General features: G+C 37.0%; 1 protein-coding gene and 1 long non-coding RNA gene across 3 annotated transcripts in view; both read right to left on the minus strand.

The window, feature by feature from the left end:
• Positions 1 to 13,653, minus strand: part of LOC141445604 (protein O-mannosyl-transferase TMTC1-like) — a 308,979-nt gene that overhangs the window by 255,133 nt on the left and 40,193 nt on the right.
• LOC141445422 (uncharacterized) lies at positions 10,228 to 11,748 on the minus strand. 2 transcript variants are annotated; one of them, XR_012453320.1, is made up of 3 exons: positions 11,659 to 11,748; positions 11,114 to 11,172; positions 10,228 to 10,535 (listed from the first exon to the last, which is right to left on the minus strand). It is a non-coding gene; the product is annotated as an uncharacterized lncRNA (long non-coding RNA). The 2 variants fall into 2 exon arrangements; XR_012453321.1 differs by lacking the exon at positions 10,228 to 10,535 and adding an exon at positions 10,564 to 11,017.

Here is a 13,653-nt window from a genome sequence, read left to right on the forward strand (position 1 = left end):
ATTCTCTAAATGCCCGTTACAAGTGAACGCTAAATTTTATCAGCATATTTACGATTGATAATGCAATAAAATAGTCTGTTTTTGTAGGAAAATCTATATTCAAATGAACACTGCTACAATAAGAAACTTATATCAAGTTCTACACCCAAAAGGCAGAGATATTAGGTACTAAGCTCTGAATAATTCAACGATTAAAGCTCACGGGAATGTTGTCTGTAAATTGGATCTTGTAGTAGAACTTGTATTTGTTGTGCTTGAGATAGCTATATTGTATTATTTAAAGACGTAAATATGACCACGAAAATTTGCATGTGGCTTATCCTAATCAATTATTATAAACCCGAATATAACTCTGTTCGTATCTCTGTATCTCGGTTACCTATTCACGCTTAAACCACTGGACCTATTACGATGAAATTTTATGCGGAAATAGCTTGAGACGCTAAAAAGACAAAAAAAAAATATTCCAGAAAATTATGCAGCTCATCCGGAATAGCGATGAACGGTTTATTTGGCGACAGAGTAGCAGGCAATAGCAATATAATTCACTAGCGTCTAACCGCCATTTTAGTAGCGAAAAACTATAGGGTACGCAGTTAAATTTAAATTTAGGGATTTCTCTAAATTCACATGGTAATGTTCAAAATTTAAACTTTCAATTTTATCAGTTAAATCATACCTCGTAATTTATTTCATGAGCGTCTTATGTTAATGTGGTTAAGTAGCAAATAAACTATTACTTAGCTGGTTTATAGATAACATCTATCGGCGTATTATTGTTTTTCTTGGGAATGACGATCCGACCAAAAGAACTCAAAAAAATGCACGTAGCTTTGTGCCCAAAGTCTTAAAAGATAGACAAAAAGAATGCGACAAGGTACAAAATTGATCACCTATCACTAACGCTGACATCGTCCCATTTAAACCGATAAAAACGCTGAGACCTCAAAAGTACTTGAAGTATAACGTAGGACTAATGGCATGGCAAGACCCAAAACCGTTTCCAACACGTTGAGGCTACCAAGTGGGGAAACTAAAAAATAAACCAGGCTAAAGACGCCGTAAACTAGGGCTGCGTGTTGGACGACGCCCTGCGCTGTTAGGACCGGACGCGGCCCAAATGAAAAGAGGACAGTTTACAGTAGAGCGATTCTCTGCCGTTTCGGCAAAATATAATTCGCAAATGTTTCATTTCACAAGTATGAAATTTCTCCGAAACCATATCATTTTCGGGACTTTCATAAAATAAATCTAACCTAACCTACACTGTGCTCTATAAAACAATACCTAAGAAAATATTCTGAGTTTTTTTTTGATTTCGGAGAAATTTGACGGCTGTACATGTAGTAGAGCACCTTTATTTTAGGTGATAACAAGTTTTTGTATTGAAATTATTATTCACTAGCCATTACCCACGACTACGTCCGCATAGAATTCGGTTATCGCTATCCCGCGGGAACATGCATTTTTCCGGGATAAAACTATCCTATGTCCTTCCCCGGGGCTTAAACTATCTGTATACCGAATTGCGTCTTAATGTATTTAGCGGTTTAGACGTCATGAAGTAAAAAATAAACAAACACAAACTTTCGCATTTATAATATTAGTGGGTGGGGTCATCATTACATCCGGCGAAACTGGAAACCCGAAGTTCGTGTCGTGCCGTCCCTCTCGCTCTCGTATTAAATAGTATAAGTGTCAGAGGGCCGCACGACACGAACTTCGAGTTTCCAGTTTCGTAGTAGCCCTGTGTAGACTAGCACAACGGGCAAAGTAGCGTGAAAATGAAGAGGCCTTTACTGAGCAGTGGGTGGTGGGCTGATTTGATTTGATTGGTTGGTTGATTATATCAATCGAGGTACGATTTGAGTCTTTGACATTCGTTTGACACGTTGCCATTATGCTCTTCAGCCTGTAGTCATAAATCAGCCATAGTACGTAATTATGGACATAGATATCCTTTAATATGACCATCCAATTGCATGGATACCAAGCAACCTGATCCATGGAACACGGAAAAACCAGCTCTCGAGACCATCCGTTGGTGGCGTCCTACTAACCTGCTGCTTGCTGATCCCCGCCTCTATTTAGAATCTTTTCATTCTAACGGCCATCTGTCTTCGTGCTATTTCTGCCTATTACCAGTTCAACGAGCTAATTCGCTTGTCTACAGCAGCGCTAGCGTGGTTCTATGTATCTGTCTCAGTTTGATTTTCGATTCTGTCAGTTTATTTTCGATATGGTTCAAATACCCGTAAAAACAAATTTACAAGTTGACTTCCAAAAATACCAAAAAGATCCGCTTATCCTCATGCTTGTAGCTTAGTAGTTCAAAAGAATGTGAGTGTTGGTCCGAAAAGAATGTACGTGTCGCTATGTCGCTGCTGCTTAAGTAGCAAAGTAGAAAAAGCAACCTGAGATTGCATAAAAAAGGTATTTCGATTATATCCAGCAGCAGTGGTGTAGGGGTTAAAGCACGCAGCACGGAATGCAGAGGACCTGGGTTCGATTCCCAGTGCTGGTCTCTTTTTCTGGTTTTTCTGTGTATCCATGTCTCAGTTTGTATTTTCGATATGGTTTCACGGGATACCCGTAAAAGTAACAAATTTGGAGTTGAAATAAAAAATACAAAAAGACTCCAAAAAACCAATCGTATTTTTAATACTAAAATGTTAATTTCAGGGTTTAACGCCGTATGCGTTTCTATGGTTATATCTTCACTTTTACGAAATAGTAGGAGCCTATCAAGTTCCCCGCTAACATAACATACCACCCTCTTTACCACTAATGTAGTCGTTACCTTCATTCAAAGCATTCCCATTGTATTTCAGTTTTCCAAAAATAGATTTTGCCCGGTCATTTTCCGGAGCCACTGACGCACGCGCACCTGTTAAATTAAAATAAAACGATCCCAGGACAGAATCGACGCCAGGGAAAAATAGCCAGTCACCCCGTGCGGGACAGGGATGAGTCGCGAGAGAGGACACAAATATCGTGCACCATTAGTAACGGATATGCAAGGTAAACATATTGTGCGTCAATGGATATCCCCCGAAATTCCCCCTTAATTCATTGGTGTGATGAAGTTCTTAATCCGCACTGGGCCTGCGTGGGAAATATGGCCTATGCCCAACAGTAGGAGGAATATAAGCTGAGAAAATGATGATGATGATGGTGATTTCCTCCGGTTCACTATTGGATCGCGTAATATCAAATGTTATAATGTAATGGTAATGACATAATTCCTTTTAGCCAAAATATTGCGAACCCTAATCATTATTAAATAAAAAATATTACGCATAAAATTCAAAGGCTTACAGCACACTCGTAATCATCACAAAGACTATACTCAAATAGCATAAAATGTACCTATGCGGTGTAGTGTGATTTTATGTATATCGGTTGACTAGTACGCTGTCAATCTTTAATTTTAACTTGTTTTTATTATTATAGGTAAATTTTATGTTGTAGTGGCAATAGAAATAATTAATGTACTTACAGAAGAACAAACTGAATCATTTACCAGCGTAGAACATTGTGCTACTAATTTGAAGTTGACATCCCATACTTTTTTAAAAGAAATCATAGCGAAATCGATTATTAAAAGGTTCCAACCCTGGTACATAATTACATGAATCATTTGTTCGACTATATCAATTTCGCTTTCGAGTTCCAAACTCTCTCTAGCCTCCTCCCTACCCCGGACACGGATCCTGTTGTGATTTATTAATCCCGGAGGAACAAAGGCGATCAGTTTTAATGGCGGGCTTTGGCGCTAAAGAAACGTTAATACCCACTGATTCTGCATAAATCTGGGCAATCGCTTGTCGCTGCTGTGAAGTTTGTTTATACTGGCATTACCAATTAATCCACATCATCGTCAGGGTACGTCCACTGTTGAACACATGCTTATCTCAAGGTCTCTACATGGTACACCGTATCATAACATGACCGTTATAGCAACGGGTCAGGAAAACACACACACACACATTCTTTGTAACGAATATAATGAGCCTATGCCCACTAGCATGTTTCGTAGCCAACCAAGAAACAAATACACACTGAAACATGGATGCACAGAAAAAACCCAGAAAAAGAGACTAGCGCTGAGAATCGAACCCAGGTTCTCAGCATTCCGTTCTGCGTGCCATACCCCTACAATACCAGAAGTCTAGACACAAATTTCTCCCATGGACACATTTCAGCCTGCTTTTTTCTTTCTTAGTCACTTAAGCAGCAACACTAGCGACATCTATGTTTTAGCTCTCATCGAGAGACGTCAACACTCCTTCGGAACTAACCGCTCACCCGAACAAGAGATGTCGCTATTAAGCAATCAAATTAAGATTGGTTTTTGGAGTCTTTTGTATATTTTTATTTCAACTCCAAATTTGTTACTTTTACGGTCATCCCGTGAGATCCAACGAAAATACTGTATATTAGGTCTATCCCCTGATACACCATGAGGAATTGAGGATATGTTATCGGACGGTCCACAGGTCGTAACACTTAACCCTATTTCGGGGAATGGGATAAAAAGAGTCTAACATACTAACTAATGCTTATTAAATAACAAACGTCAGTAAAGTTATAAAACAACGTGTCCCAATGCAATTACTTACAGCCGTTTCCAAGCTCCGCATGAAACATTGAACGAACACATGAACAAACTTCTTAATTAAACGATTCTCATGCAGGGCTTCTTCTCACTTAAAAACTGACTTTGTTTTGTCATCATCTACATTATTATATTATTATTATTGTATTAAGCCTATAACTGTGTCCCACTGCTGGGCAAGGGCCTCTCCTCTCGACTGCCACATCTCCCTATCCAGAGCTATATTTGGCCATTCACTCAGTTCCGCGTCCAGGTCATCTCGCCATCTCCGCCTCGGCCTGCCTTGCCGTCAGTGCCCGTCATGCGGTACCCTCCCTGTGGCTTTGTGTGTGTGTGAGAGAGAGAGCGAGAGAGAGAGACATTCATTTACACGAAGAACACGACCCATCTTTGTGAGTGCATCCGGCAGACATGCCCGGCCTAGTCCCAAGTTAGGTTTTTATAATAGTTATAAAAAGTAAAATACAATATTATTGAATTTTACTCTAATTTGACATTGTAAATTTTCTATTTTTTTGTATATAATATTTTTTTCTCGATGACGACAACACTTGCGCTCGTAACTAAAAAGGCCGATTCGGGATAGCCCCGGCCCCAACGCGACAAGTGTTCACACCCAGGTGAATGAAGTGTAGCGTACAAGCTTGTCACCAACATCAATTAAAAAAAAAACTTGCCAAGCACAAGTCGGACGGTCTAGGCCTCCCCCATAGACCTCCAGTTGGAACTGGGTATACATTGTGAGCCTGGCTTTAAACAGGTCATCCGTCCATCTTGTGGATGTGGTGGTGCCAACGGCGTTCTCCGTGCTATATGGCCTGCCCATTGCCACTAAAATATTTAAATTATACTTAAACACTTTGGAAAGTTACTATAAAATTAATGGAATGTTTTTATTTCTTTAAAGTATTAAGTACTACTAAGTATTACACTCAGTGGACCTAAAGTGAAATCTTTTGTGTTTCACAATACCAAAGTCAAACAAGTGAGCAGCTATAACCAAAGTTTGGTGAAGTTTCCCGAAGTAATCCGAAACTCCACGAAGGCGCCTCGCTGCAAGATTGGAACTTGCAAATGAAAGCTGTTCTTAAATGTAATAATATGGTAATTATTTCCAGCCTGCATGTTGTTTCAGGGCGTTTTATTAGGGTTATGTATCCAAAAAAGAATCATAATTAATTTCACTACAATGTCTGTCTGCCTTTCACGCTCTGTATTTCAAGAACAGTAATGTACTGATACTGATACGAGTATCTTTGACCTCGACTGTACAGACAGTTCAAATTTACTCATAGTGCTTTTATGTTGCCGCTACAAGTAAAGGATTACAAAAATAAAACCGGCCAAGAGCGTGTCGTACACGCCAAAAATAGGGTTCCGTAGCCATTACGAAAAAATTAAGTAATGTTTTTCGAAGGATTTCGTATTTTATACGGAATCTTCCAAGTTTAAGTATATTTTATACCTTAGGCTGCTATTTACTCTTAAACTACTAATAATTCTCAAGCAAACTTAGCCGTTATAGTTTTCCTTGAAAGTTTGATATACTTACTACCATCATGATTTTTTTTAAATTTTCCACCCACCGGTTTAGATTTTAGAGGGGGGGGGGACGCTCGATTTTCATGAAAATTTGCACTTTAAAGTTGAATATTTCGCAAACAAATCACTGAATCGAAGGAGCTATCCAACAATACCCCACACTATAAGGTTGAATGAGAAAAAAAAAACACCCCCACTTTACGTCTATGGGAGGTAACATAAAAAAACTTACTTACTTCGCCGGCTCAGCGACCCAAAGTGGATCTTGGCCTCCGACACAGGACTCCGCCAATTGTTCCTATCCTGTACAACAAGGCGCCAGTCTGCCACCTGCATGTCGCACAGGTCTTTTCGGACTTCATCCTGCCAGCGATACCTAGGCCTTCCGATTGGCCGTCTTCCAGTCGGTTGTCGTAGGTATGCTCTCTTGGCCGCACGATCCTCTCCCATTCTCTCCACGTGGCCGAGCCAACGAAGCCGCGCAGACTTGCTCTCGCCTATAATGTTGGGCTCGCCCACCAGGTCTTCCACATCCACATTTCTCCTGACACGCCAGGCTCCATCCACTTGTCTTGTAGGTCCCAGAATCTTCCTGTAGATCTTTCTCTCCACCACTAATAGCTTATTTTCTTCTTTCAGTGTTAGCGTCCAAGCTTCGCACCCATACATTAAGATTGGCCTTATCACTGTCTTGTAGACTCGCATCTTGGTGCTTCTACTAATAAGCTTTGACGCCAAAATTTTGTGAAGGGCCGCTGAGCATCTTAGGGCGTTTTGGATACGAACGTTAATTTCATCTTGCCTCTGGTTTGTGTCTGTTATTGTGCAGCCTAGGTACTTGAATTTTGGTACGCTCTTATAGGTGTTATCTCCAACCAACAGACCGCCGCAGTTGTGGGTATTTAACCATCTTCTCATCAGCAAATATTCCGTTTTCTCCAAGCTGATTCTAAGACCCACCCTCCGCCCCTCAGCCTCCAGCGTTTCAGCCATTACTCGAACATCCTCTTCGCACTTTCCCAGTAGAGCCAGGTCATCGGCGTAGCCTATAATTTTGTGTTTTCCATTTAACTCCACTCCCCCGTCATGCATTAGAACTTTTCGGATAACATATTCGAGTATCAAGTTAAACAGCATGGGTGAAAGAGCGTCTCCCTGTTTAAGACCCGTGACCACCTCGAACTCCTCTGTTAGTGACTTTCCCACATACAAAAAAAAAAACATTTTTTGTACCATTTTATTGGCATAGTTTACATATATATCCGTGCAAAATTACAGCTTTCTAGCATTGATAGTCCCTGAGCAAAGCCGCGGACGGACAGACAGACAAACAGACAGACAGACATGGCGAAACTATAAGGGTTCCGTTTTTGCCATTTTGGCTCCGGAACCCTAAAAACCGGAACGGGTAAAAAAAGAAGTCTAGTAAGTAAATAGATTTGAATTCTATTAAGTAGTATTGGATAACAAATATTATATGTGCGGGATTATATCATTATGTGTGTGTGTTTTGTTTGTTACCTACTCCTTCACGCTATGAAATTCGGTATGAAGATAACCAAACATCTAGCTAGAATACCACATAGACTACTTTTATCCCGGAATTCCTACGGGATCTAGATAAAATCTCGAAATTTTATCCGCTTTGGCACTATTATTTACAACTAGAGTTTACCCTCGGCTTACGCGTAAACTATTCGGTCTAGTAGTTATAATTAAATTTCCGGGATTTTACAAAATTCCCCTGGGAAATCCCAAAATATATATCGTGATCTTCATTGAAGTTGTTAAAAACAACTGTCCAAAATTTGAACTTTAAACCCAGCAGTTGAAATTTAATGATTTTATCCCCATTCCGTGGGAATATCGGGATAAAAAGTAGCCTATGTGTTATTCCAGAAGTCCAGCTACCCACATACCAAATTTCATGACACATAAGCCCAGCGGTTGTTATTTTGAGATTTTATCCCTATCCCATTAGAATATCAGGATAAAAAGTAGCCTATTATGTTAATCCAGGTTATACCTATGTATATTGCCAAATTTCATTCAAATCCGTCCAGTGGTTTTTGCGTTTAGAAAATCTGAGTATTATCGGTACGTAGAAAAACTCATGCCTTATTTTTAGTGTTTAGAAGATGTTTCGTCATCCTTTTGTCCCTACTCGTACTTAATAATTTATGCACGGCCATCCTAAAAGCTTCGAGATATAGTGCCTTGCGCTGCGCTCTTGTTTAATTTAAATAAGTTTATTTACTTATTCAAGCAGTACTTAAGGTGACGCATCGCTAAACAATTAATCGAAAACAGAGCGTTTGTACCCGCAACCCGCTCACACCCTCTACTTTTTACGCGGCTTGCGTGTCACAGTCGACCGTATGTTACACTGACAGCGCCTAGACAGCGCGCTAAAACAGACAGAGACGTCTTAGAGTTGCCCTTACAACTTTTTTTTAGTTTTTTTGCAAATAACAGTAGGTAATGAAATCACGAGTATTTTTAACTGACTTCAAAAAAGGAGGAGGTTATCAATTCGGTTGTATTTCTTTTTTTATGTTTGTTACCTCAGAACTCCGTCATTCGTCTAGTACCTAATGCTTTCAATTAGGTCCCATTTGCTCCAAATCAGAATCTGATGATCGGATCCTAAGGAAATCGAGGGAAGTCTTCAAATATTGTAGGGACACCTATGGTAATTTTGATATCTTTAGTAGTAACTTGTGCATTTGCTCTTGAAAATCTTCATTTCGTGAAGTGGAACTGATGATGAAGACCACATTTGACCAACCGAGCTACTACTCGATAACAAGTACCTCACGGGTTGAATTTCAATGACTTTAACACAGTTGCTAAGCAATAATGGAACGGGTGACGATGCACCAGGACTCCTCAATAATGAAAGTCTCTGCATCGGAAAAAGCAACTTTTTGTAAAAGGTGACGAGCAGTTGACATTAAACTATTGTATCTTAGATCTTTTACACTGAAAGGCGTGAAAAAAAAATATAACGCAAAATTGAACTGACTACAAAAAACCATGAAAATAATTTTCTACCATTCTGAAGTCGGTGCCTCAGCACGAGCCAGCAGGAGTAGTTGAAGCCCAATATACGCGTATAGTATGTAGGTGAGGTAGACGACTATATAGGTCCACTCCTGCTGGCTCGTGCTGAGGCACCGATTTCTGAATGGTAGAAAATTATTTTCAGGGTTTTTTGTAGTCGGTTCAATTTTTTATTCTTATGGAACTATTTTACAAAATTTTATTAACTTGCAATATTTGTATTGTGTGTTGTTGTTGTTGTTTGTAAAATCTTGCAAGTGAATTTTGACTCACTTCTAGTGGTCTGATTGACGTGAAATTTGGCATAGGTACTTATGTGGGGTGGATGACAGTGCAAGTACAATCCACAAAAAGCACAGTCGACAAGAGCTTGTATTAAAAATTAAATTTATAGATTTCGCCTGCACCATATATTGTCCATTTGATAGTAAGTAGGTTGAGACCATTAGACATAAGAAATTTCGGGCCGTAAATGTAGGCAAGTACTGCAGAGCAAAAAGTAAATAATACAAACATACGGTTTTACAGGTAATTTTTTATATTTATCTTTTTTAATATTTATCTTTTTTAATATTAATATTTTACTTATTTACACTTAACACAGTTATTTACTAATTTACATAGGTATTTATATTTTACATTTTAATTATTTATATTAAAAAAATATTATTTACACAAACATTATTAAAAGACAACACAATCATTTATAGCCGTTTGTTAAATTTATTCATTTAGATCTACAAGATCTGCCAATGGTTGTATTTAACCAACAGCCCGAAGAGGGCGTTGTTAAACTAGTATATAAGGAGATAATAAAGGCCTTTTTTCCGCCATCACCGGTCGGCACCAAACAATTAATCTGTATTTTATTCTTCCCAGAATTAAGATTGGTTTTTGGAGTCTTTTTTGTATTTTTTTTATTTCAACTACAAATTTTGTTACTTTTACGATTATCCCGTAAAATCCACATCGAAAATACAAACTGAAACATAGATCAGAAAAACCAGGAAAGCGCTGGTCTCCTTTTCTGGTTTTTCCGTGCATCTATGTTTGTTTGTATTTTCCCAGAATTACCCAAATTTAACACCGTTATTATTCGGAAACTGACATAACATAATTTGAGTTGTCAACGTTAGCTACACACCGAAAACTCAGATTGCAAGCCTACTCGTACTTGATTTTCAGAAACTAATTTCATTATAGCTAATCTGCAATCAAACGAACACTTATGCTGAGAAAGTTTTACAAGTTCCATTATAAAATGATTAAAATCAATTATTCGGTGCCCCAAATCTTGATTTTCGGTCTCAATCTGAAACAAACGTTTATTGTAGTCTAGATATTGTAAGGGTCAACTTTTTATTTAAGGTTCAACTGTGTTATTTTTAGTACAATACAAATATTCGTAACACCACAGATCAGTACGGTCAGCATCAAAAGTAGCTGCGTATTTTTAAACTTTGTCGTTATACAACAACGTACTTACACCATACAAATTTGGCAATATCCTAATACGACAAAGTAAAAAAATGATCCGCTACTTTGGGTGCTGACTATACAGTGAAATCACAGTAAAAAAAGGCAAAGTAGAAAAAAGCTGTCTTATATCTTTAAAATTAACCTTTTTAGAACCTAAGTACCAAACAATACAATACTCCGACTCTTTATTGTACACCAAAGTATAAGTACATTCGTTTACTGGCTTTAAGTTAATACAAAACTTACTGATACTTCAGATGCGCATTCTAATACTATGTTGAGAGATGAGTTATTTTTCTCACATTATATTTCTATCTATAATAGAAAAAAAAAACATTTTTACAAGTTTCAAACCAAAAAATATGATCTTTATTCTGCTCACGTAAAATTGGCAATAAAAGAAATACTTACTGTAGCTGTAGACCTACATAGTTTCTTCAAGAAGGTCCTTATTATTCTTATCTGCAGTCCTTAAATAATTTTTCTTATTTATAAACTTGAATTTGTTATTAAAATTACTATAATTACTATGTAGGTAGGTAGGCGTTTTCAAAAAAAAGTGTACCTTTTCTTTCAAAATGTATTTAATTTTTTCATATAAACTTTATGAGTCAGTTTTGTGACGCCCATACCGAGTGTATGAAAAAAAAAACGTTACAAAACTGTCATTTTTGATAGGGATTTTTTTTTAACCATCGGAATCGATTGTACTTTTGATTCTGAGAAGGAAAAACTATATTTTTTCCAAAATTGAAAAAAAAAGAATGAATACGCTTTTTTGTGAAAACGCCCAGGTAGGTACTAAAATCTTACGAGATTAATACATTTTGTAACTGCATACATTGGCGAATTTTCTCGTTTTCTTAAGAAACGAAATTAAAATGAAGCGATATTAACTTCAATCAAGAGTTGATATTCAAAGTAAGTAGATCTTTAAAATTAATATGGATACATACCACTACATACCCTTGCATAAAATCGATTGACATTGTTTTATTTCCACCTAAATTCGAAGACGGCTCCATGACTTTATTCTCAGAACTTTGTTCAAATGATTGCTTCCTGAAAGATAATAATGTATTTTTATTATTTGTGTTACTGCTTATTGAAATGTGAATAGTTTTATAAGTATAGTCAATGGCTTTTTGTACAAACACTGAATTGCAATAATTAAAGGAATAAAATCGATTTTCTACAGTACCTTTAGTTTTTATAAGTTTTTTTTATAAGTATTTAGTAATAATGTTTTAGTAAGTTAAGAAGCGTACTTAGGTACTTGCAGTTCACTATTGGTTCACACACATACTTTAGAATATTTTTAACTATTAATTACCTTACCTACCTACCTACTTACCTATCTAAAAAGTAGGTAAGTACTTAGGTATTACCTATTATACTCGTATAAAACTAGAAGCAGATAGGGAATATTACTGCAATGTTCTGCCGTCAGAATGCAGCACTAGCACAAACCGTAATCGAATGCCTTTTAAATGTCCGTAAGATACCAAAATATCACATTATATCAATATTTTTTTTGGAAATATTGATATATTGTTACTTTCGATGTAAATATCATATTATTTTGTTAGTATGTCATATGTCATGAACCGTCATGGCGACAAACTAAGAACTGACGTTGTCATGGCGATTTGTTTACGTTTTGTGCCAGTAAACTGTAGAAATATAATGATTACTCACCTTTTCTTAATCATAACCATACATTAATGAATTAAACAACCTTTCTTTTTCCTTTTTGAAGATCCGACATTTTTTTCCCATTTATTGCTCGGTATTATTTTATATGCGATCGATGGCGCGTGGCAGTTCGACTAGCATAGGTCCGTCGCTGACAACGCCGGCGGCGGTCTGAGGCATGCGCTGAGAGGGGACGGGTTTCATAGAAAATACGAGCGCGCGCTAGCTTATATTAAAATGTCGTAAGCGACAAAACGGTTTTTGTCGTTTCAACTACAAATTACAATTTAATAAAATAAAATCCAACTTGAATATTGAAGTATGGGTTAAAACTAATTTAATATGAAAATTTGGAATCTTAATTTGATCTGGGTTGCCTGTAACAAGCAAATCCCTGTCTTACAAGAGGTATCTTTGATATTTTTTTCTGTGCTATAAAATTTTACGAATCGTGTTTCGGCAACTTGGAAAACAAAGTCATTGAAATGAAGAATCAGGTTTTTAAATATCACTTTGATATGTTTTGTAATGCTGAGATAAAACTAGATGTTTTTCACCAAATGCCCAATTCGTCGTCTTAACAGATATTTTACTAAACTAGTTACTTGCATTTGGCCTAATTTATAATTACTATCTGGCAAGATAGAGGTTAATTGCTGCTCAGAATTAACAATAAAGTATTATACATCATAAATTTTAAGTAATGATAAAATAGTGACTATCTTTTCATTTTTTTATCTAACTATTGCTCTGAACTGTTTAATATGGAGTTATAATACAATATTGTAATAAAATAAAATGAAAAAGTTTATTTTGCTTCAAACTTAATTTTACATTGACATATTATCTAATCAAGTAACCAGGTACTAACACTGGCATGCAAATATTGTCATATTACGCCAAAATTCGTCTGAAATAAAGTAGGCCTAAGCGATGTTGAACATGCAATAGTGATGACAATTATGTATGTGAATCTTATTTTTTTATTATGAATGAAGCATTATAGGCCTGTCTTGCACAGTAGGTATTCCAGGAATAGGGAACAATAACAACGGGGCCGGAATATCTAAATGTCTCACGGGCGTACCAATAATGGCGATAGAGACAATTGCGCGATGCTAGACGTGCCACTTTTGTATCGGTATCAGAAATATTAGGACCGGAATCTTGTAATCTAATGAATTTCTTGATCCGTCAAAAAGGTTGCCCAGTTTTTGCCAAAAAACTACGCAAGGAACTCGGAAAACATACGTAAA

The sequence above is a fragment of the Choristoneura fumiferana genome, chromosome 2, assembly GCF_025370935.1.
Source record: "Choristoneura fumiferana chromosome 2, NRCan_CFum_1, whole genome shotgun sequence".
NCBI classification, from domain to species: domain Eukaryota; kingdom Metazoa; phylum Arthropoda; class Insecta; order Lepidoptera; family Tortricidae; genus Choristoneura; species Choristoneura fumiferana.